General features: G+C 35.8%; 2 protein-coding genes across 4 annotated transcripts in view; one reads left to right on the top strand and one right to left on the bottom strand.

The window, feature by feature from the left end:
• LOC136028914 (protein enabled-like) overlaps positions 1–10,820 on the bottom strand; it is a 107,191-nt gene extending 96,371 nt beyond the window's left edge. Inside the window, exon 1 of one of the 2 annotated variants that reach the window (XM_065706880.1) lies at positions 10,726–10,820. The gene's annotated coding sequence lies outside the window, so the exon portion shown is untranslated. The remainder of the gene's footprint in view (positions 1–10,725) is intronic. The other variant, XM_065706879.1, reaches the window with a different exon arrangement.
• Positions 10,821–11,014: 194 nt separating this feature from the next.
• LOC136028913 (mediator of RNA polymerase II transcription subunit 29-like) overlaps positions 11,015–24,210 on the top strand; it is a 44,514-nt gene continuing 31,318 nt past the window's right edge. The window contains exons 1-2 of one of the 2 annotated variants that reach the window (XM_065706875.1): positions 11,015–11,056; positions 14,413–14,520. The gene's annotated coding sequence lies outside the window, so the exon portion shown is untranslated. Of the gene's footprint in view, positions 11,131–14,412; positions 14,521–24,210 lie in introns of both variants that reach the window. The other variant, XM_065706876.1, reaches the window with a different exon arrangement.

Genomic DNA, 24,210 nt, shown 5'->3' with positions numbered 1-24,210 from the left:
TTCAATTGATTTCATTGTCTTTTTAAAAGTTGTTAGATCTTTACTGTCCATGAAACCATCTTCCAACTTGCCACAATCGTTCCTTCTACATACAGAGATGGGAAACAACAATACACGACAGGCACACTACTCTTCATAATACGTAGATTACGTGTACTAGCATGTACACTATAACCCTACAGTGTTATATAACCTGATTTGTTTTAAATATTAAAAAGATACACATTCAACTGACCTATGCGGCACAATTTTGGTATTTGAGAGTTTTAGCCGCCATGGCATAGAACAGAAAAATGATGAGGAATTTTAATTCTCCAGATATAATGGCAAAAATGGTCTTGCGGCTGCTCAAGTCTCCTGTTTTGAAGTTTGAGCCCTTTCATGATCTTTTCCCATATTTTGCCTGGCTATATACAGAGACGGGAAACAATAATGCATAAGAGGCACGCTGCTCTTTAATATTTCTACGCTATAACATAGATTACGTGCACTAGCACACATAATATATCCAGTCTTGTTAATTAAACGAAACACACTCAAGAGTTACGCTTAGGTTAGATCTCAGAAAACCGGTTTTATAGCCACAAAGACAAGTGACAGGTGAATTATAGGTCCAAATTATATTAGTATACAAACTAAAGGACGCTTGAAGGTAATATTTCATTAGGATAAACCCGACTTCACTTCATGGGTGTGTTTAGTTTAATCAAAAAGTACTCTACAACCACCCAGTTCTATAGGCCTATTATCTGGTTTGCTTTAAATGTTATTAGATAAAAAAAACAAGTTTTTTTTCCTGCAAGTAAGGAGCGACATTAGAACTTGACACGAACAAAAATTACTCCGTATATGAAAGGGATTGTCCCCTCCGCAACGCCTCGCTCTTAACGCTTAAGTTTGACTTTGTCACAACTCTACTTTTTAAAACAATAAAAAACTTTAGCGTAAAGAGCAAGGCGTTGCGGAGGGGACAACCCCTTTCATATACGGAGTAATTTTTGTTCGTTTTAAGATTTAATATCACTCCTTACTTGCAGTTAATTTTTTTTTTTTTTTTTTACTTAGTATCTGAACGTTTTGGAATTAATACATGTTCTGATTTTGGCTGACCGCACATGAATAATTAGAACAAAATTTGCATTTTCATTTTAAATGGCTAAATGACTTTCTCATAGTTTTGATCGGAGGATTTTGATAAAAAGGGGTGGGGGAGGAAGCCTATTTGCCCCCCAATTTTTGGCAACTTAAAAAAGCAACTAGATCTTTTATTTTTTTGCACGAACGTTTTTGTTAGTAATAAACATACGTACCTTACGAATTGACTTACGTAACGAACTTCTATATTTGTGTATTTTTATTACGTATATGAGGGGGGTGCCCCTTCGCCAATACCTCACTCTTTACACTAAAGCTTGAATTTTATTCCAAATCTTTAAAAATGACCCCTGAATCACAAAGGCCGTAGAATAAATAGTTTAAATTGCTAAAAATACTTTAGCGTAAAGAGCAAGGTATTGTGGAGAAGACGAACCCCCTTATAAACTTAATATTTTATGTTCGTTTTAAGTTTTAATGCTACTCATTACTTCCAGGAAAACAAAATATTTAGTTTCTCGATTTTTTTTTAAATAATGCTAGAAAATCCTGCGTCCCCTTCATGGAAATTCTCTTCCCTCGTGATAAATTCCTCCATGGAAAGATCCTTCCACGTAAGCCCCGACCCACTCCCACCCCAACGAGGAAAAGTCCCCCTAAAAACGTCTGTGCACTTCATAATAGCCATTACTATATGTAAACAATGGTCAAAGTTTGTAACTTACAGCCCCTCCCCCAGGGACTGTGGGGGATTAAGTCGCCCCGAAAGACATAATTATTAGGTTTTCGACTAAGTCGAACAGAATGGCTATCTCAAAATTTTTATCCAGTGACTTCAAGGAAACAATGTGCGTTGGAGGGGGACTAGGTGCCCTCAAATTTTTTTGGTCACTTAAGAAGGGCACTGGAACTTTTAATTTTCGTTAGAATGAACCCACTCGCAACATTCTAGGACGACTGGATCGATACGATCACCGCTGGGAAATAAACACACAAAAAAAAAACAAATAAACACGCATCCGTAATCTGGCTTCTGGCAAAAAATACAAAATTCTACATTTTTGGAGACAGGAGCTTGAAAAGTTAACAGTAGGGTTCCCTGATACCCTGAATCTGATGGTGTGATTTTCGTTAAGATTATATGAATTTTAGGGGGTTTCCCTCCTATTTTCTATAATAAGGCAAATTTTCTCAGGCTCGTAACTTTTGATGGGTAAGACTAACCTTGATGAAACTTGTATATTTAATTTTCGCAAAATTCTACAGAAACTAGGTCAGCTCCAAACGATTTTACTGTATTGAGGTATTTTGTTCTTGTTTGAAAAAAAAATCTAGTACTATTAAAAGCAATTCAGAATATGTCACTTAGATTTGTGATGGGTCTGAATCAGAATACATCAACAACAAAACTCCAAGAAATATCTGGTACCTTAACAGTACAAGAGAGAGGCAACAAACAAGCAACTGAATCCATCATCAAAATACTGGTTTCAGTTACACACAAAAACATTAACGAAGGATAGGCATATGCTGAAGCATGGAAACTCATGGATGATGCCGAAAAAATATGGAACAAATCTGTCCTGTAAATATGGAAAAAAAATGTGAAAAAATATGGAAAAAAACTGTCCTGTAAATATGTAAATAGTGATAATCTACTCATAAACGGTGACATGAATAGATAGATAAATAGATTTGGATAGATTTGTTCACACAAAAGCACAATTGGGCCATGGTGACATACAAAAAACAAGCACACAAATACAGCTACAAAACATAGACTGAAAAGACACTAAAAGTAATTATTTAAGAAAATCATCTACTCCTCAAATTTTCTGAAATCCAATCCCTCCCCCAGACCTCCCTACCACATATATTTCTAAGTGCAACTCCCTCATCTTCCTACATTCCCCTAAAAATGATGCAAAGACTCATCCATCTCTCCACACATAGGGCAACTGCAAGGACCATCCTTTTATATATTTCTCCCTAGATATTTCCTATTTTCTCCCAGAGGCATAAAATTCCCCCTTACGTACTTTACCCATTTCAAATCTTAAAGAGCCAATCCCATTTTTAGCTAAATTTCTTCACCCCAGTTTTCCTTGACCTCCACACATATTCCAAGGGATGGTGAGGTGGCCTCCCCAGCTTGCCAAACCTGAGCTTCCTAAAACTCTAGCCTAGTAGCAACTAACCTAGCCCTGCATTGTCTAATATATTCTTCACCTGATTTAGCCAAGAATCCTTCCTCCTATCTTGAAGCACTCATCAAAAATGCTTGCTTAACTAGCCTATTGTCTTCTATTGATGACACCCTTTCCTGATATTTTACTATACTAATTAGCCTACTCTGTCTCATACACTTTATTCCTATATCCCCTCTCAGAACTAATGCATAAAACTTATTATCAAGGCCTAGCATATGTTAACAAAAACCTCAACTGCATTCTTTCTAAATTTAGCCCCTACATCCACCGTCCTACATCCCCAATTTCCTTAATACTACTTTTACTTAACATTCCTAGTAGTCTATTTCCCTTACTTTCTACCATCTTGAGATGTTTCTTCCATTTCCCATCTGATGATAGCCTACAACCTATGTACTAAAATTCATGTAAACTGACACTGCATATCTATCTGTTCTCTGCTTTTCCTAAAAACCATTAACACCGACTTCTTTACGTTTCATACTATTTTCTTAATCCTAAAATAAGAAGATGCTAGATCTAGCAGTTGTTGCAAATTTTCTTTGCTTTCTGCTACTAATGTCCTGCAAAAAAAATGCCACAACTCTTGCACTTGAAAGCTTAATTGAAATCCTTGCCTACCTGTAATACAATCTTCACAATATTATACATAGATGCTATAATCTTAACAAATACACTTGGTATCTCTAGTTCTAATAGCGACTCTATCCTAAAACTTCTATCCACTCCACCAAACGCCCCTTTTAAATCAAAAAATTCAACAAAATAGCCTGCCCTCTTTTCTCCTAACTTGTTTCCTAACCCCAATAAAATAAAAATCTGACCTATAAACTATATCCTTATCTGAACCCTGTCTGTGAATCTGATAAAATTCTATTTTGGTCTATCTAATTATCTATCCTACAACATAAAATCTTAGCAAAAACCTTACTAAGCACATTACTTAGGCTTATACCTTTATAATTCCCGTTTTATAGTCTCCTGTCCTAATCTCATTCTCTTTTTTCTTAATCTTCAACATTTTCTTATACTTATTCCAAATCAACTTATAATCCATATAAAATCTAGTATTTTCCCTACTAACTATGCTATCCCTTGCTTTCTGCAGTTCCTTTGAACTTCCAGGCGTTTCCTTTCACAATCATCATCAAAATATCCATTCTTAATATCAATCGTAACTCATTTAACTTTGAACCTACCTCATATACAACTTCATCCACAATGCTAGCAGGTCTTCCATTTTTTTGTCACCTAGTAAAACCAAACATTTCTCTACTTCCTGCTGAACTTCTTCACTTGTCACCATACTCTGGAAATTTGTCTCTTTCTCTCCTATTACTTTCAGTGCCTTTCAAATCCCTAAATCCTGATTATCCCTTCATTTTTTCTTCCTATCACTATTAGCTGCTAGTTTCTTAGTACTAACCCACTCAAAAGAAGCAACAGGTATCTGAACCTGAACCTACTGCTGCCATCACCTCAAAATCCAAACAGAGATACCAAAGAGGAACATCCACCAAAATATAATCAATCACACTTGGAGAAGCTACAGAAAAACAGATGAAATTTTCCACACCTCCATCTTTCCAGTTCTTCCATTCAAAATAACAGAACTTTTCTTGCCACAAAAATCTAAAATTTTACAACCCCAATAATTCTTCTGTCTACTATGGTCCTTACTTGCCCTTGAAGGGAGATGGATTACTAGATCACCCTGAACCTCCCAAGCAGCTTCTTCTGTACAGGCATGAGGTGACACCAAAACTTCTGGAGTAAGCCCAACACAACCATTAAAGTCCCCCATAAGACAAAATGAACTGGAATAAAACTGAATAAACAATTTACGTTTTTCATTCTCTAATATACACCACATATTCTCCTTGTTGTACAAACTTGACTCTGAAGGGATATAATTGCACAAAAAAAACTGTCCATTGGCTTTGACTCTTAACCATATCAAATTACAAGAAACACTCTACAGCTGATAGACTTTATGTTTAGACAAAAAATTCTCAGACACAAAAACTGCTACTCCACCATAAGCTTGTCCATTTCTAGATTTTTTTTTATAATGGACACTGAAATACCAAAACCTTTCAAATTCAATTTCAATTTCTAACCAAGTTTCAGATAATACTACAATATCAAACATGCATTGTACTATCAATAGACTATTAATTTTCATTTCACTCCATCCTTGAATGTTCCAATGCACCATATTTATTCTTTCTTGTACAACACCATGACCCTGGTCTCCCTATTCTTGTGGTTGATCACTTTGATCTTGGAAAGATAGTTTATGAAATGCAATCTGCCTTTCATTATTATGGCTCTATCTCTAAGAAAATGTGGCTGTGTTGTATTCCACACATTATAATTCAGGCTAATAATTTCAGAATTTCTTCTCTTTGAAGTGCCCCTTTCAACTTGTGGTGCAGCAACAGAAAAGGGTGTTTTATGCACTTTGATTACATTTTGCAATTATACAGGATCACTAAATGCACTACTGAATGACTCCATAGATGTGAAACTTGAATTTGATAGCTGCAAATCTGCTCTTGGTCTTCTGCCATCAATCAATATTACATTTGAACCTCCAGCAGATGATATCTGGTATGCAGTAGCAACTCTTCTTCTATACTCGCCACCAGGTACTGTGCACTACTCTTTTTCACCAGTTGCAAAATTGTATATATAACTCTTGTTCTCTACAAACAATTTCATACCATGCAACTTAGCCTCTTTTCCCATTGATTTTGCTGCCTAAAGGGCAAATTTTATGTTCTTTCTTGCAAGCAATTCTTGTTCTGTGTAGTCAGGTGTAATCCAAATTTTTTGCATCTAAAATGTTGACCTGATTTCAGAACAAAATTGCAGCATAAAGTGCTTGTGAATTTAACCAAAACAGGGGAGGGATTTTTAATACATTTGATATGGAAAACGTCTTTTATGTTTCTAAGACATATCAAGGTGTTTGGAATGAACTGGTTAAAAGTGACAACTACATCCTCAAGTAATGTCTGTGCTTTTCTTGATGGATTGAACTTGTACAAAATCATATTTGTTCTTTTTGAATTGGCCTCCATATTGTTCATTTTAAGCTGCATCTTCTCCAGCTCTATTCTCAGAGAATTCACTTCTCATTGTGTATTTATGTTTTCTGCCTGAACTTCAGCAATGTTTCCCTCGTATGTAGTTGATAAATATGCAAGTCCCCCATTTATTCCTGCTATTTCTGATAAATTTGGGTCTATTTTTGATAATTGACCATTCATTATGGTGAGCATTGCCATTATTAGAGATTCCACAGCATGTGAGATATAGCTATCCCCTGGATTCTGCCCTTGCATAAACATTCCTTGGAATAAAATGAACAAAATCAAAGCTCTGCTTATCACAGGTCTTGCCAATAAAAATGCAATTATGTACCACTATAATCCTTATTATCACCAAACTGGCATACTGCTCTTTGATTTTGTTAGTGCTCCCTCCACCCAGTCCTTCAAAAACCAACTTGACAAAGAGTGGGAGAAGAAGCAGTGGAAGTTCGACTGGCAGTCATCAACTCAAGAGCACTACAGGTCTGGAAGACCTTAATGCTCTCAAATGGATTAAGGTGATCAAGGGAAGGTAGACTTAGATAATGCTGATTACTGAACCATCCTTGACGAAGATGTTAGCAAAATGAATTAACTTTTAAGAGATTTTCCAAGTTTAGGATGCAAGAATAGATTTGAAAATCAATGTCAAGAACACTAAGCAGCTAAACCTAGGAATAAGTGAACATGAAGAGATAAGGTTAGGTAAGAAGAAGATTGATCAAATTGTCAGCTTCACTTGCCTGGGTGGTATTATTAGTAAAAATGATAGGTGCAGTGAATATGTAAAAAACAGAATAATCAAGGCCCAGGGTGGTTTTCATGGTTGAAAATAGTTTGGAAGAATACAAATATAAGTCTGCAAGCCAAGATTAGAATATTGGAAACTAAAGTCATGACAGTGGTCAGGCATGGTTCTGAAGCATAGATACTTTTGCTTTCCTGCTTTCTAAGCTGTAATGAGAGAAAGGATGAGATTGCTAGTGCATATAATGGGGATGAGCAATGATGGATTTCCAAAGATTTAAGGAAAATGGAAATTTTTTGGCTTCAGATCTGCTCAATTGAGACAAATCTTATAGATGCTTATGACTACGAATGTATATATTTAATACCCATCCATGGAAAAACAGAGAGAGCATAAAAAGAAAGAAAAAGTAAGGAGCTAGTTATCAATACTCCAGTTGACAAGATCATTTTCGTTTTTTAAAAGACATTTGATAAAGTCTGTCATTGCCTGGCTGAAGATAGAACCAATAACTATCGGTATCCATCTGGAGGTGGTAGAATGGGTGATACAGTTCCTTTCAGGAAGAAAGCAGAGCGTTAAAGTATTTAGAGACAATGGGCAAAAATTATTCTCAGAAGTTGACACTGGCATGCCTCAGGAAACAATCATATGTCCAATATTGTTAAATGCTTTTATTAATGATGATCCAGAAGTTGTAAGAAATAAGATGAGCCTTTATACTGATGGTTCAAAGCATATTGGCTTTGCAGAGTCATTGGTTACAAAGCTTCTATTCAAGAAGACCTGAAATTGATTTTACTGTGGGCCAATGCACTTTGGGAGAATGAATTTAAGGTGGCAGCACCATATGATAGGATAGTTCAAGACAATTGATTTGACTCTTTGGCAGTTGGAGAGATTGGGGAATTGTTGTTGATGAGGAACTAAAATTTAGCAAACATGCACAAACAGCTGTTGCCAAAGCATCCTAGACTCTTGGGATAATGAAGCATACTGTGTGCAGTAGAACATCCAAGTTATGACCAAACTGTACAAGGGTCTTGCACAAACCATTGCTAGAATCTGGGATATATATAGCAACGCCCCTTGACAAGAGTGATCCACATAAAACAGAATATGTCCAAAGACAGGTAACAAAAGCTGTTCAAGGATCCAAAAATCTTGACTATTTATTTTGATTAAATAAGCTAAAGCTCCCAACACCTGTGTACAAGCATCAAATAGGTGATGTCATAATTACCTTAAATTGCAGCTTGGAGCAATCTGAGGATTTCCTGCTAGTAGGCTCTGTGAAAAATTAAAGATGGGTTGAAGACACATGGGCTGCCAAATCATATTTCCTCTCAACATCACTCTATTCAGCATCAACTCTTGATTTGAAAGTGTCAAGACAGCATATTCTGACAGTCTATTCCAAAGGCTGGTGACTCTGTTTGAAAACAGCTAATTTCTCTGATGGAGTCTGCATGACATCTTAGACAGTTTCTTTGAGTAGCATCTGGTAGAAGAGGTGGTGGCAAACAAGAATAAATCAGGGACAATGTTTGTCAAAATAAATTTGAAGGTAGTTATGACATCCCCATGTTTGTACCTATATGTTAGGCTTTGTAGTTTGAGGCAACAAAGAGATTCACAATAGGGAACTGTTTAGTATTTGCTAATCAATTTTGTTGCTCTCCTTTGGACTGCTTCTAGGATGAATTTGTCTTTTTTGTAAAAGGGGATGCATGGGTCATGCCAACTTTAAGCTTAGGTCAAACAAAAGCATCATATAGGGTTGTCATGACTCCTGGAGAGCAGCTGCTGATAGTTCTCTTTATTGTTCCTAGAATCTGGTTAGCTGATGAAGCAGCAGTAGCAGCATGAGGATCAAATTTAAGTTTCTCATCAACCAAGACACAGACCTCTATCCTTGTGAACAGCCTCAAGTGGTAGGTCATAGAGAGAGTACCCAAAATATAAGCTATTTTCTCCAAAATGAAGGACATGGCATTTAGATGCATTGAAGCTCAATAGCCAGGCATTTTCCTAATTATTAAGCTCATTTATATCATCTTGGAAAACATCTGCATCAAGTTGGTTTCTGATACCACCAAGTTTGGAATATCTGCATATAAAGTTAAATAATTGTGCACTACACTGGGGCATCATTAATAAAAACATTGAAGAGGGTAGGGCCAAGGATAGTACATAGCAGCACACCACTCTTGACTAGCAATGAATTGGCATCCCATGACATGTGAATGTTCTGACCTGTTGAGTCCTTTCTGCAAGAAATGCCTTAATCTAGGCAACAACTGGGTTGTTTGTTTCTGTAGCATGTAACTTGACAATCAGTCTCCTGTGGCAGACCCTATCAAAGGTTTATAATGACTCATAAGCTTTAGAATGCTGACTCCTCTTATCAAAAACCATTTCAGTTTGACAAATCCACAAGGACAAGGGGCATAGTAAGAAGATGTCCCAGAAGAGGATATAGGCCTATCTCAAAACAACCAATAGCAGTCCAAATTTTAGAAACATGTTTCTAAAAAAAAACTGCCTAGTGACAAAGTGTTAAGGGTGGAGATCTTTCCATTGCTGAGTTATAAATTAGGTGAACATACTATTTGAAGCCTTTTTATGCTTTTTCTAAATACAGTAATAGCTTTACTTGGAAATTCAATTTTAAGCCCTGTATGGACCCCTAGAGATGTTACATTTTTTCTATGTTTATGTTTGTAAAAAAAGGGGATAAATATTGATTTCAAACACACTATTTAGTTTATAAATCAAGATCAGTTACTAATCAAATGTACTATTTTTTATACACAGCTATCACTTACATTTCTGCCTTGACTATTGTAAAATCAAGGAAATTTTAATGTTAAGAAAACCATACTTTAAAACTTATACTTACTATGAACAGTTTTTCCTAACAATTATATAAAAACAACAATTCTTACTTCACTATAGGCCTATGCAGAAAAAATATAACAAACACAATCCAACTCAGCTCTACTATAGGCCTAATTTATCCCTACTCCTCATGTGTAAACATGCAGCCCTAATTATATATTTGCCCAGCATTTTTTGGTGTTCAATTTCATCACAGTTGGTTCAATTTAGGCTATGGGTAAACCAGTTTAAACAAGAGTGATGATAACAGCTTGAAGAAAACATAGCCTAGGCTAGAAATTCTTCAAAGATTTAGGCCTATAGATTGTTGATTCAATTGGGTGATGGTAGTCTAAATCAACACCTATGGATTGTATAACTTTAGCTAAATAAAATTACAATCAAATTGACTAGGCTAGTAAGTATTAATCATCACTTTAACCCTTTTCTATAGCAAAAAAAGAGAACAGGTACCATCTTCAAGGATGCATAAAGGGATTAAATTTCCAGATGGAATAACAATTATATTCGGAAAGAGCAAATAAAAGGAATGGAGTGGTTTTGTAATGGCCTAAAGGTCAGCAATTTAAACACCTCCATATTCACCGGGTTTCCTTCTGAAAAGAGTGATTACACTCCGTAGCATTAAAGTACTTACGTAACGATTTAAACTTAAAACGATTTAAGTACTTACGTAAATCCGCTGTACGGCCCTAGTAATCTATAAGGAACACCCTGATAATCAAGCCTATCTATAATTTCCTCTTTTCATTTTTAGCCTTCTAAATTGCTATATACTGAAATCCTTTGGTTTGATTAAATTTTTCCGCTTTCTCATGTAAATTTTTGGCTTGACCAAAATGTTTTTTTTCAATGACACACAATAAGAATTGAATAATTGTCAGACTATCCCCCAAATCTTTGTTAGAAATTGTCCATGCATTTTCTCAGATTTAAATTTCATTTTAACCTTATTCATAGAAACGGCAAAAATTTGAAAAGATAGAAACGTGATTGATTTCAGGGCTAGTCTATTTTACGCTAATAATCTTTTTACCATTTTATAAATGCCAAAATGTATTTAAATTAAAAAGAAATGGTAATCTAACATAATTAAATTTCAAGTCTTTAATGCATGGTACTCAATTGATGAAAATTATTGATTTCATTTAGCCTAGGCTATTTTCTGAGTGAAAGGAGTTAAAACTCTTAATAGCCTATTCCTTTTGTTTGAAAAGTAGGCTTATTCTTTTCCTTTTTCCTCCAATTTTATTGCATGGTAGGAGATTCCAGAATTTTCTTTTCCTAGATTCAATGTTTCCTAGTTTTTCTAGCCCCCTCAGGGAAGGGGCCAATCATCTAATTGGTGTTTGGAAGCTGATATTCCTATTTTTGCATCTACAATATCCAACGATGATAGCCAGAATGATACCATGATTACTTTTTCAGAGTCCCCAATCTCCAAAACTGATTCCAGGCTAAATGATGATTTTCAGACTGGGTGGAAAACAAATGTAAAAAGCCTTCTACAAGTCCTCCTGAAGTAATTGGAATCTCAAACTCAGTCCCAGCTATGGAGATAAAGGACAAATCCATTGCCCTTTTTACTCCAACAGTAAAAGACCAATCTTTTTCTATCAAAATTTTACCAATATTAGAATGAATCTCTTCTAATCTTTTATATGAAGCTTTACTGTGAATATTAATAGAGATGCTTCGCCAACATTTATGTTCCTAGAAAGAAATGAAGCCTGTAAAGATCTTAACCTGTATAAAATTGGCAATATATCAGTAACATAAGAATGGTATAAACCACCTCTGTATTCAAAGAAAATAGTTTTATAACATACCATTAGAACTGTCAACAGAAGACCTGAAAAATGGTCTTATGAACAACAAGGGGAAAATGTTAAAGTTCCTCATATGGGCAAGTCAGATTCTAAAGGACTAATAAGCAGTAAGAGTATCCTCTTTATCTTACCTATCAGTGCCCAATTTGACTTGGCTATCCTTTTTGGTCAGCTAAAAGCTCATAAAATATACAAAGAAAAGCCTCTCCAATGCTCAAAATGTTTTAAGCTTGGTCATTCATCCAAGTACTGTTCTTCTTCTCAATTAGGTGTCCCATTTACCTTGGTAATCACCACTTTTCCACAGAAAGTAGATATGCTGAAGTTCCTAAATGTACAAATTGTGATGGTAGTCATCAATCAACGGATCACAATTTACATCAGAAGTTTGACTTATGGGCTAAAGTTTTAAGGATTGCCCATCAAAAAAATGTTCCTTTCCCTATAGCTGCAATGGAGCTGGCCAAGCTCTCCAAAGTGCAATTAGGTCTAAGATCTAATGAGGCTGAAGAAGTGAATATAGCCCTTCCTCCAAACCCTGGCTTGAGGTCCCCAAAAACAACCAAAATCAGGCACTCTTACCTCCTATTGAGACATCTCTTCTACAGTTGATTGAGGAGCAACCCAATGGCAAAGACAATGGCTCTCATATATGGAATAATTTCTGTTCATTTTAAGTTGTAATGTTGCTCCTTACTTGCAGTTGAAAAAACTTGTTTTTTGATTTAATTCAGTAAAGACCATGAAAATACTGATATATCATCTACAGAAATTTCAGACTTGATTGGTAAACACAGCAATTTTACTTACTCCTGCCTTGATTTTAATAGATAGTGCCACAACTTATCATTTGGTTAAATAATCAGCATTAAAATAGTGACATGATATGCTCCAAAATATAAATCTCAGTTGGTAAATGCAGTGATTTTACTGACTCATAGAGTTATTTATGTATTGTATTCAAAATGGACATTATGCTAATTATTGACTAAAAACAGTTAGCAAAAATGACCAGCCAGTCAGTAAAATCTTGTTACCCCTCCTCTATTTTGAAAACCAATTGATAGTTTGAGCACAATCCACTGACACCTAAAATTTCTTTGAATTTCTGGACACTCCCTAATCAAATTATTTAGCTTTTTTTTAACAATTGTCCTCTCCTTTCCCAGGAAAGAAAATCATTTATGACTTCTAACATAGATTTTTTTTTTTTTACTTTTTTTATGCCTGTGCAAATGCACTCATTTGCCAGCAGTGAAAAAAAAATGCCAAGTGTGTCCCCTTTCATTTTGTTTTGCTTCCATATTGGCATTGGTGTTAAAATAAATTATCATTTATTTTGCCCTCCATTTATTGTAGTAACAATAGACAGCTGCACTTATAACATGTGATTTTTGAGTCTGAATTTCCAATTAGATTATTCAGTGAAAGAATTTTATGTGTAAACTGAATGTGAAGAATAATGAATTTAGCTCAAAAAGATCTGACATCATAGAATTGATGTCAGATTGAAATGGATTGATGCCATAAAAATAGACCAGCACAGTTGAAGTCCGTTTTTTAACACATAAGTGAAGGCCATGTCAAGAGGGATGTACTGGATTTGCTCTCTCCCCCTGAATTTTTTGTCCAACTTTATAAAAAGAAAGAAAAAAAATGAATGTAAACTGATTTTTTCCGTGTTCTGTAAAGTACCAAAAAAGAAAATCCTCCAAAAAAAGAGAAAATCCTGGATATGCTCTTGAAGGAAGTATAGGATACTCATTGTTTTTTTTGTCTTAAGTCTGACAGATAAGTAATGATCAAATATTTATGTTTCCATAAACAAACAAACCATTTTTTCGGGTGTGTGCTTTGTTCCTAAATATTATCACAAATCACCTCATGAATATGTTAAAACTAATGTATAGTCACTGTTGCAGCTAAAGATTGTTGTAATAGCAATGATATATCCTAAATTCTAATTCCCATCCATCATTTTTTTGTATGTCTGTAGTGAGAATGCACAAGTCAAAAATCTACAAGTATAAATACAGAGAAACTGATTACTATAAACTTATTTTGCAATTGAAGTCACTTGTTGCCTGCTGGTATCTTTTGCTAATAAGCAGAATCCTTATACAGATAGGGAGAATTTATCTTTATTTAATATTGGTAGCCATACATAATTATGTCTGTTACTATATCTGTATGTTACAATGTTCAAAAGAGTTCTTTTTCCCTGATTTTATGACAGTGCTCTCTGTATATATACTTTTAAAGATCAACTACATACTGCCCCTATCCCTTTCCACCTGTTCAAGAGAAAACATCTGGCTACTTTGGGCTTGAATTTACTTCATCTTACTATTGTGTTTGATGTTTACAATTGTGTTTGATGCTACAATTGTGTATTGTGTTTGAATCACCTTCAATAAGCCTCAAGGAGTTTCAGGTTTATTGCAGGTTTTTTTTTTTTAATTGTAATTTGTTGTATGGCATTTGACAGAAGGGGAACCTGACATTTTCTAAAATTGCTTTGTTTCTTTTAGCGATTAACTGTTTGGGTGATTCATGTAAATTCCAGCCCCTCCTCACTTGATCCACTCTGCAAAGAATTCTTTGAACTTTGTGTTAAGCTTTTGGACTCTTCACAAAAAGTAAGTGTTTTGTTTAATAGCAATCACTGTTGTTACTAGAAAATTATTGTCAACATTTGATATAAAAAATCTGAAATTCTTAACCATATAACTCTTAAACTTTAGGTTGTTACAGATGATCATACAGGAGTAACATTTTTTGTCATAGTAATTCAGGCGCAGAAACTAACAAACTTACTGCTATATAGGCTATAGAGCAGTGGCATAACTTTGTCAAAATCCTGGAAGGAGGGCGGGGGGCGGCAAAGTTAGAATCAATTTTCCCAAATGAAGAAAAAATGACAGTGAAGAATGAAAAATGAGGCATATAGGACTATAAAGGCAAAGATAATATTAAAGAAAACTGACCTGTTTCTCTGGATGCTTGAATTATGCAGGCTTATTTTAGTTTTGACACGTTTTTTTTGCACAAACTCAATTTCAGCTGATGGGGGGAGCAAAGTGGTGCCTGGGGGGGGGGGGGAATTGGGGTCTGGAGGAGGCAGTTGCCTCCCCTGACCCATAGCAAATTATGCTATGGGTAATTATGCTTATTCCAACATTCAAGTATGGAATGTTGTATGTATGTATGTATGTGTTATAAACTTGAAAACATGTATGTTTATTTCATCTGGACAGATATTATTTATTTGATATGTAAAACTAAAAAAAAATAAAATAATATACCCATGTTACTTACAAAGCTTGTTTTTTAACTTTCGTTGCATGTAAAAGAAAGCCACAAAAAATTATTTTATTGCCAAAAATGGTTCTTCCATTGATTTGAAAGGAATTGTACCGGTTCCTTTTTGGTCCTCATCAGTTCGGCAGCGATTCCCCCAAAGCACTAACTTCATGCAGGGAAAAGATGGATGTCACTTGCCATGAAGTTGGGACTTTATGCGGGTACTCGGAAATGACCCATTTGTTTTGCTCAACGAACCGTTAGGTTATATAAGCATTGTGAGGATAGTAGTTATCATTTTGATGTATTAAGTAGAATTTGAAAGAGAATGAGTAGAGTTTGAAAAAAAAAGGGGTCGAGGACGCACAAAACAAATTCTCGAGACAGAAAATATTATTGCCAATGTTCCTTGCTAATTTGCCAAAAATATTTCTTTCAATTTTCGAGCGATCACATGTTTGTTGATTGGGCATAAGAGTAGGCAATAATAACCAATTGAATTCCTCATTATAATATTATGCAAGTGCATTTAAGGACTTCAAAATTCTGGCTTTTTTTATTTTAGCGTAATATGATCAGTTGAAAAACATTTTTTTTTTATTTGACATGCCGCGAATTTATGATATAGCTTTGTTTGAGATTTGAAATGTCCGTTATCTAGTAAAATGTCGAGGAAAAGCTTCCACAGGTCACAGAAAAATCATGTTATTTTCAGTCCCACCCCCCACCCAAGGAAGATCAAGAATGGAAAATGTTTGTACTGTTCAGAAAAAAAGAATATAATACTTTATTGGTAAATGTGAAAATTAATGAGAAAATTGAAGAAGACGACTCGGAAAATGCAATTCAGGAAGGAGTCACTGAAAGAACTGCAGATGCTAACGGACATGATTCTAATGGATGACTCTAACGGACAAAAGCTCTTGTTCCCTTCTAAGCAGTGGAGGCATTGCTTGATGCATTGCTTGATGCCAAAACCGCATCACTTGATGAGGTTCTGGGCTATTTTTTGTTGGAAAAATTGGATACAACACGGGGTTTCCGGCTCTTTTAAAAAAATCCTGCAAATTTATTTTTAAAATAAAAATTTCCTATTGAGACAAATGAAAGTAATAAGCTAGCATTCCCGAACCAGCTGTAAATGGCGATTTTTTTTTAGGATAAGCTTTATTTGAGGTATGGTTAGTAAAAAAAAAGGACATGGATTGCTATTGAGCCAAGAGTTCTAAAAATTTGCGATAGCGGAGGCTTGAGAACTTTTAAAATGTTATTCTTAAGTTAAAATATGTCTGCTGAAGACAAAAAACTCATTTGTTATGTAAAAGCAGGACCTGCTGAACTGACGAAAAGACAAGGATGTAGTGGAGTCCGTTCTATACCTATTTTTTTTTTCAACTATTTCTTTATTCAATTTAAACAATACAAAAACAATATTATGCCCCAAAAGAGAGCAGAGCTCTTGAAGCTGGACAGTGCAAAAACATAGAAAAATACTAGCTCTCCTCAGGGAGGGCTATCAACTGACAAAGTCTGGCTAATATGTCTCTTCTCATATAGCCACGTAGCTCAATGAGAGAACCAAAAGTCTTTCAGATCTTTGCCTTAAAACGTCATCGAATCGAAAACAAGAAAAAATGAAATCCAGAAGAGGGCAGGGCAAGGGGGGTGATATTCATTACAGAATATTAACATTTGAGAACCATAATTTTTAGACCATTTTGCTTTAACTCTTTCATTAAAATATTAAAATTATTAATTAATATTGCTTTAGACTGTCTAATTAAAAAAAAAGATTTCAACATAGGCCAAATAACTAATTTCAACTGCTAAATAAATAAGTGAGGCTCTTGAACAAGTAGAACGATCTTTCAAACATATTTTAAAAATTGGTGGTGATGAAATTTCTCCTCAATTAACTCCTATTTTGACTGATGTTTTATCCGATTTCATCAGAAAAAATCCGATATCCCGAAGCAACACGGATCTTGTGACCAGTCTGCCATGAGCAAAAAATTATAATCTGGCTATGTGGTAAGGCACAAACCAAGCAGCGCAAAAACATTTGCAGAATTATCGAACGCCTCTTTACTCCATTGCAGCTCAAGAGAGCTGTCTTAATAGGGAAGAAGCGTTTGTCAAATAAACTTCGAAGGGGTCTCATCCCAGTGGAAGTTGAAATTCTAGCGTTTTTTCAGAAGCGATTGAAGGGTATTCACCCCCCCTCCCATGCTCTTTTTTCTACCCTTCCTCAAAAGACATCTAATCAAAATTTTGATAGTTCTTTTTCAGCATAGTTAAAAGGTATAAGTATGCCTCTGGGGATTACTTTACTCCCCCCCCCTAAAGCCCTCGAAGCAAGGGCTGTAAGTTAAGCAACTTGCCCATTATTTACACATAGAATATAGGGAAAGGGGGGCGTGTTTGATCTTGGATCTCCAAAAAAGCTAAGGGATTAAGATTAAGCTTTCAGGGAATGTTAAACAGGATGTTAAACTACTGCTGCTATTACTACTACTTCTAAGGCTAAGGCTGTAAAGGTGAGACTTTCAGGGAATATTGACTTAAATCAACCATAGTGTGTGCTTGCAGGCTGTCAAAAGAGTGTATCAGCAATATCTCGGAAATAGCGTAGGGTATTAAGTTAAAGCTTTCAGGGCATGTTGAGAGGGGTGTTGATAACCAAAATACATTGTTTGCATGCTACTACTATAACTGCTATTGTTACTACTACTAGCACTACCTTCTACTACTAACACTACTGCAACGACTACCTGTAGCTGCCACTACTTGTAACGGCGGCTACATATGACTCTAACTACTTGTAACCGCAACTATTTACGACTGTGACGGCAAAAGTTTGTTTCTGTGACACTTTTGATAGCAATTGGATTTACTTGTGATTAAGAGTACGTGTGACTGCAATTAGCTGCTACCGCCATTAATTGCAAGTGCAACTACTCGTAGCGGCAACTACTCGCACCTGCGGCTGTGGCTGCAACTACTTGGGACTGTGCCTACTTCTGACTGCAACTGCTGCCGCTACTTCTTCGATTGCGACTGTGATTACTGCATCAACCCCAACCATTAGTAAAACTTTTTGATTGAATCAAAAAAGCTTAAGTGCATCCAGGTTTTCAAAGTCGCAGAGAGATGCAATGTCTTAGTAATAGAATAGGGTATCAAGTTGAACCTTTCAGGTAAAGTTAAGGGGATGTAAAAAAAAATTAAATAACAACCGTGTAAGTATCCAGATTGTCAAAGAGGCATCTGCACAATGTCCCAGAAAGAACTAAGGGGAAAGAGTCCAGGTCACTTCGTTGGGAATGTTCAACTAAAATAGAATACTTGCAACCAAGTTGTCAAAAAGGTGTATCTGTGATATCTAAGGAACAGCTAAGTTTATCAAGTCGAAACTTTCAAGGCCTGTTGAGGGGTATATTGAATTAAATCAAAAGGAACTATGTGCATCTAAGTTGTCAATAGGTCGTATTTGCAATGTTTTAGGAACGTCTCAGAGAATTAAGTTGAAACTTGCAGGGCATCTTGAGGGAGATGTTGAGCTGAATCAAAAGACACTGTGTGCATCCAGATGGTCAAATGGGCGTACGTGCAAGATCTTAGAAACGACTAAGACTTTCAGGGCATATTGGGGTGGGGGGGTTAACTAAATCAAAAGACACGAAGTGCATTCGATCTTGTCTAAAAGCGAAGCTTAATTAATATTCTTAAGTAAATTGACCAGGTCCCAATAGACAAGAAAAAACTATAAAAAAAAATATGGATTTGTTCCGGAAACGGAGACTAAAAAAGTGTCAAAACTTTGTTTTCTGAAAAGCTTGAAAATTACCTCCGAAAGTGCATGGACAAATTTTCAAATTAGAAACAAATTTTGATACTGGGGCACAGGCTCCTAAAAGTAAGGTGTGAAAACGGCAATAAGGCTTAATTCTTTGATCAGCTTGATATTTTTCGGGATCTGTACCAGGACCAGGGGAACCTCGAATATTGTTAGAGGAGGGGGTACTGTAAAGACCAAAATGGACTGAACAGTTCTTTGTTTCTATTGGTTAGAAGCTTGTAATTGTCCGTGCAACATGGAACCCCTAATGTGCAAAAAAATATGTATGTTGAAGAATGTGCCCCAAAAATATGGCTTGAAAAGGTCACAACTGTTTGTTCTTCCACTTAAAACTTACCGTTAAGTTCATAGACCAAGGGAGCTCCACTGCACAGGAAAAACAGAAAAATAATTATGATTCGTCCAAAAACTAGGACATGAATAATGACAAATTTATTCTTTCGATCAGCATGAAACTTACAGCCTTGATTTCCTTGGCCAAAGGGAGGGGCAGTGCTATAAAAGAAATATTTAAGACAGATATATAAGACAGAGGAGTAAAAGGGTTTTTCAATAAAATTCGTAGGTTTCAATATAAATTAAATAAAAAAAAACAAGTTTTTGTAACGGAAAGTAAGGAGCGACATTAAAACTTAAAACGAACAGAAATTACTCCATATATGAAAGGGGCTTTTCCTCCTCAACGCCTCGCTCTTTACGCTATAGTTTGACCCTTTCTCTTAACTCTACTTTTTAAAACAGTAAGAAACTTTAGCGTAAAGAGCGGGGCGTTGACGAGGGAAAGCCCCTTTCATATACGGAGTAATTTCTGTTCGTTTTAAGTTTTAATGTCGCTCCTTACTTTCCGTTACAAAAACTTGTTTTTTTTATTTAATTTCTGGACGTTTTTGAATTAATGCATGTTTTGATCTTGACTCTCCGCACATAAACAATTAAAATGAAATTTGCATATTAATTAATTGCAATTAATCGGAAGATTTTGAGAAAAATAAGCGAAGGAGGAGGCCTAGTAGCCCTCCAAGTTTTTGATTACTTACAAAAGCAACTAAAACTTTAAATTTTTTACTAACGTTTTCATTGGTAAAAAATATACGTAACTTACGAATTAACTTACGTAACGAACTTCTATATTCGTATGTACCCCTCGTCGCTAAGTGGCTCTTTACACTAAAGCTTAGATTGTGTCCCAATTCCTTAAGAATGACCTCTGAATCACAAAGGCCTTAGAATAAATAGTTGAAATTACTAAAAATACTTTAGCGTGAAGAGTGAGGTATAACGAGGAGGTAAACCTCTCATATGCATAATAGTTTTTGTTCGTTTTAAGTTTTAATGCTGCTCCTTACTTTCAGTAGAAATAACTTCGCATTTTTTTTTTCATTGTTTAATCAAATAAATCTAGAAAATCCTCCACCCCCTTCATTGAAATTCTCTTCCCCCATGAGAAGTCTCTCCATGTAAATATACTTCCACTTACCCCCCCCCCCCTCATCTCCCCCCCCCCTCCTAAACCAAAAAAATCCCCCTGAAAACGTCTGTACACTTTCCACTAACCATTACTATACGTAAACACAGGTCCAAGTTTTCAACTTGCAGCCCCTTCCACGGGGACTGCGGGGGAGTAAGTCTTCCCTAAAGACATAGTTATTAGGTTTTTCGACTATGATGAATAAAATGGCTATCTCAGAATTTTGATCCGGTGACTTTGGGGAAAAAATGAGAGTGGGAGGGGGCCTAGGTGCCCTCCATTTTTTTGGTCACTTAAAAAGGACACTAGAACTTTTAATTTCCGTTAGAAAGAGCCCTCTCGCAAGATTCTAGGACCATTCAGTCGATACGATTACCCCTGGGAAAAAAAACAAACAAAAAAACAAATAAACACGCATCCGTGATCTGTCTTCTGGCAAACATGCGAAATTCTACATTTTTGTAGATAGGAGCTTGAAACTTCTATAATAGGGTTCTTTGATACGCTGAATCTGATGGTGTGATTTTCGTTAAGACTGTATGACTTTTAGGGGGTGTTTCCCCCTATTTTCTAAAATGTGGCAAATTTTCTCAGGCTCGTAACTTTTGATGGGTATAACTGATCTTGATGAAACTTATATATTTAAAATCAGCATTAAAATGCGATTCTTTTGATGTAACTATTGGTATCAAAATTCCATTTTTTATAGTTTCGGTGACTATTGAGCCGGGTCGCTCCTTGCTACAGTTCGTTACCACGAACTGTTTGATAGGCTTTTAAATAAAAGTTAACCAAAAATACTTTTAAAAACGCATCAAAAAATTGTTTATATGCATTTTTGTTACGTTTTTATAAGTCGGACAAACAATCACGAGGGGTTCAAACCCCATAGCTCCCCTTGGATACGGCCTTGTAAGCACTGTTTATATTATCATACGTATATATTCAAAGTTGTCTATAGGATGGCTTCTGTCACATTTTAGACTAAAAGTTATGTAGCTTCAAATTTTGTATTATTGAAAGTCCCTTCTGCATCCACCTTGAATTTAAAGTAAGAGAATTATTAAAACGCTATTGCACAAACCTACGTCTTTGAATTTTTGACAGAATTTTGAAATATTGCATAAAATTTAAAATAGAAAAAAAAAACACTTTATTTCTTAACCAGAAAAGTGGAAAAAAGCGTCCCAAGTATTTTTGCAATCAACCCGTAATGATGTAATAAAACTATGTCAATTAAAAAATGAGCCAATATCATACAGTTCATTTTGTCGGAATAAACACGCATCACGGATGCGTGTTTATGTATTGTTTTTTCCCTAGAGGTGATCGTATTGAACCAATGATTCTGGATGATCGGGAAAGGGCTCATTCGAATGGAAATAGAAGTTCTACTGTCCTTTTTAAATTACTAATAAGATTGGAGGGTAGCTAGTCCCCTGCTATGCTCATTTCCCTCAAATACTTCTGATCAATTTCTCTAGATGGTTATTTGATTCAGCGTAGTTGAAAGGTTTTTGGGAATGCAATGATCCCTAGAACTTCTGGAGGAAGGGCCGTAAGTTATGAAATTTGTCTATTGTTTACATATAGTATTCTTCATTGGGACATATACGGAAATTATTCTAGGGGAATTTTTCTCAGAAGGGGTGGGGGGGGGGTCACGGGGATAACTCTCTGTGGGGAAGGAAGTTTCCAGTCGGAATTTTCAAGGGGAGTTTTACACGGTCGGGGGGGGGAGGGGGGTTCTCCTCGCATGATTTAAAAATGATCAGAAACTACATTAAGAAAAACAAGTTTTTGCAACTGAAAGTAAGGAGAAAGACTGATCTTGAAATTATTTTTATATGATGGAGGCTGTACCTTCCTCATCCCTCAGTCTTTACGCTAAAGTTTGGCTTTTTGTCACAATTCTTGAAGAAAGACTGCTCAAGCACAAGGGCTGTTAAATTTGAATGAGAAATCTATTTAAAAGGCTCAAGACGTTAGCGTAAAAAAGGGGGATTAGTAAGGGGTAGCCCCCCTCATATACGGGGCAATTTCTGCTTTGGGTCACGTTTTAATGTTACTCCTTACGTTCAGTTGAAAACAGTTTTTTTTTGAATTGGTGGTACCAAGAAAAACATTCTCCAAGAAGAAGTTTTTTAAAGAAAACTGAAGAGTGACATAATACACAAAACAAGCAGAAATAAAGCAACGCTGCCTAAGTAAAAAGCAGTGTGGGCACAATGTTTTATTTTTCACCAAGGCACTTCGTTTAGGATAAGTTGTCGCATAAACTTGGAAAGGTACTCATTTGATTCTAAATTGAGAGTTCTCGCGCTCTTTTTAAGAGTCAAAAGTGATTGGAGGGCACCCAGCCCTCTCCCGTGCCCATAATTCCCCAACACACATCCAATCAAAATTTTGGGATAGGCATTTTGTTCAGCATTGTTGAAAGGTCGAGTAACTATGTCTCTGGGGGAAGTTAACCACACCACTGACCTCAGGGCAAGCATTGTAAGTTATGCAATCTGCCCATTGTTTACATGTATTATTTATTATTGGGAAAGGTGGATATATTTGACTTTGTGTGTCCAAAAAGACGAAGGGCATTCTGGCGAACCTTTTTGAGAATGTTAAGAGGATTTTGGAAGTAAATCAAAACACGATATGTGCATACAGGTTATCAATTAGTGCGTAACTGAGGAATGACTGAATGCATTGATTTTGAATTTTCAGGAAATGATGAGGGGGAATGATCGATTGACCAAAAAGGCAATATTTGCTCGCTACTACTTCTACTACTATTCTGGCAAAACCTGGATGTTCCAAAAATAAAAATAACCGAGAAAAAGCACTACTTTAGTGCAATGTGACATTTTATCACCGAAATATGTATCCAGTTGGGAAATGCTTCGTTCCATGTCATACATTTACAAAATATGTCCCTTTATTACCCTTTTATGCTTCAAATTTCTAAAAATATGTGATTTTTTTGCCCTTTGGTTTCATTTTGTCCGGGCACATGGGAATGTGTCCAATCCTCTGCCTACTGAACTGAATGGGCTTGTAAGTGGCGAAGGGTTGCCCGCTCTTAGAAATACTATGCACAAGGTAATGCATCCTAACTGTGGCGGAACTGCGCCAAGTGTTGTGGAGAGTGTGAAGCATTTTAGGGATGCTACCAAGCGTGACAAAACTGTGTGGCGCACACACCGTTCTGGGAAGTACACCTTATGGCGGGAAGTGGGTAGTCTCTTCGTAAGTTGATTTTATATCCTCTGTATATCATTTTGTCAATAGCTAATTGAACTTGACAAATTATTAATTGTTAGTTTGGTCATTTCCGCTGCTATTTCTTTTACCACAGAAATTAATGTTATCGGGTTTGAGCTTGAATAATATAAAGTGTGTTTCGAACAAGACCGCATCTAGGAGGGGGAGGGGTTAGGGAGTTTGACTCCCCCCCCCCAAAAAAAAGAAGAAAATAGTCTGACTTGTAAAAACGTGTCAAAAATCTATATAAACAAATTTTGGTACTTGTATGACTTAGCGCTGACTTAATATTCTTCATCAAACAGTTCGTGGTAACGAACTTAGTAAGGAGCGACCCGGCTCAATAGTAACCAAGACTCTAGAAAATGGAATTTTGATACCAATAGCTACATCAACACAATTGCATTTTAATGCTGATTTTGAATATATAAGTTTCATCAA

Source organism: Artemia franciscana, chromosome 7 (genome assembly GCF_032884065.1).
Source record: "Artemia franciscana chromosome 7, ASM3288406v1, whole genome shotgun sequence".
In the NCBI taxonomy this organism is placed as follows: domain Eukaryota; kingdom Metazoa; phylum Arthropoda; class Branchiopoda; order Anostraca; family Artemiidae; genus Artemia; species Artemia franciscana.
This window is presented reverse-complemented; position numbering and strand designations above follow the sequence as displayed.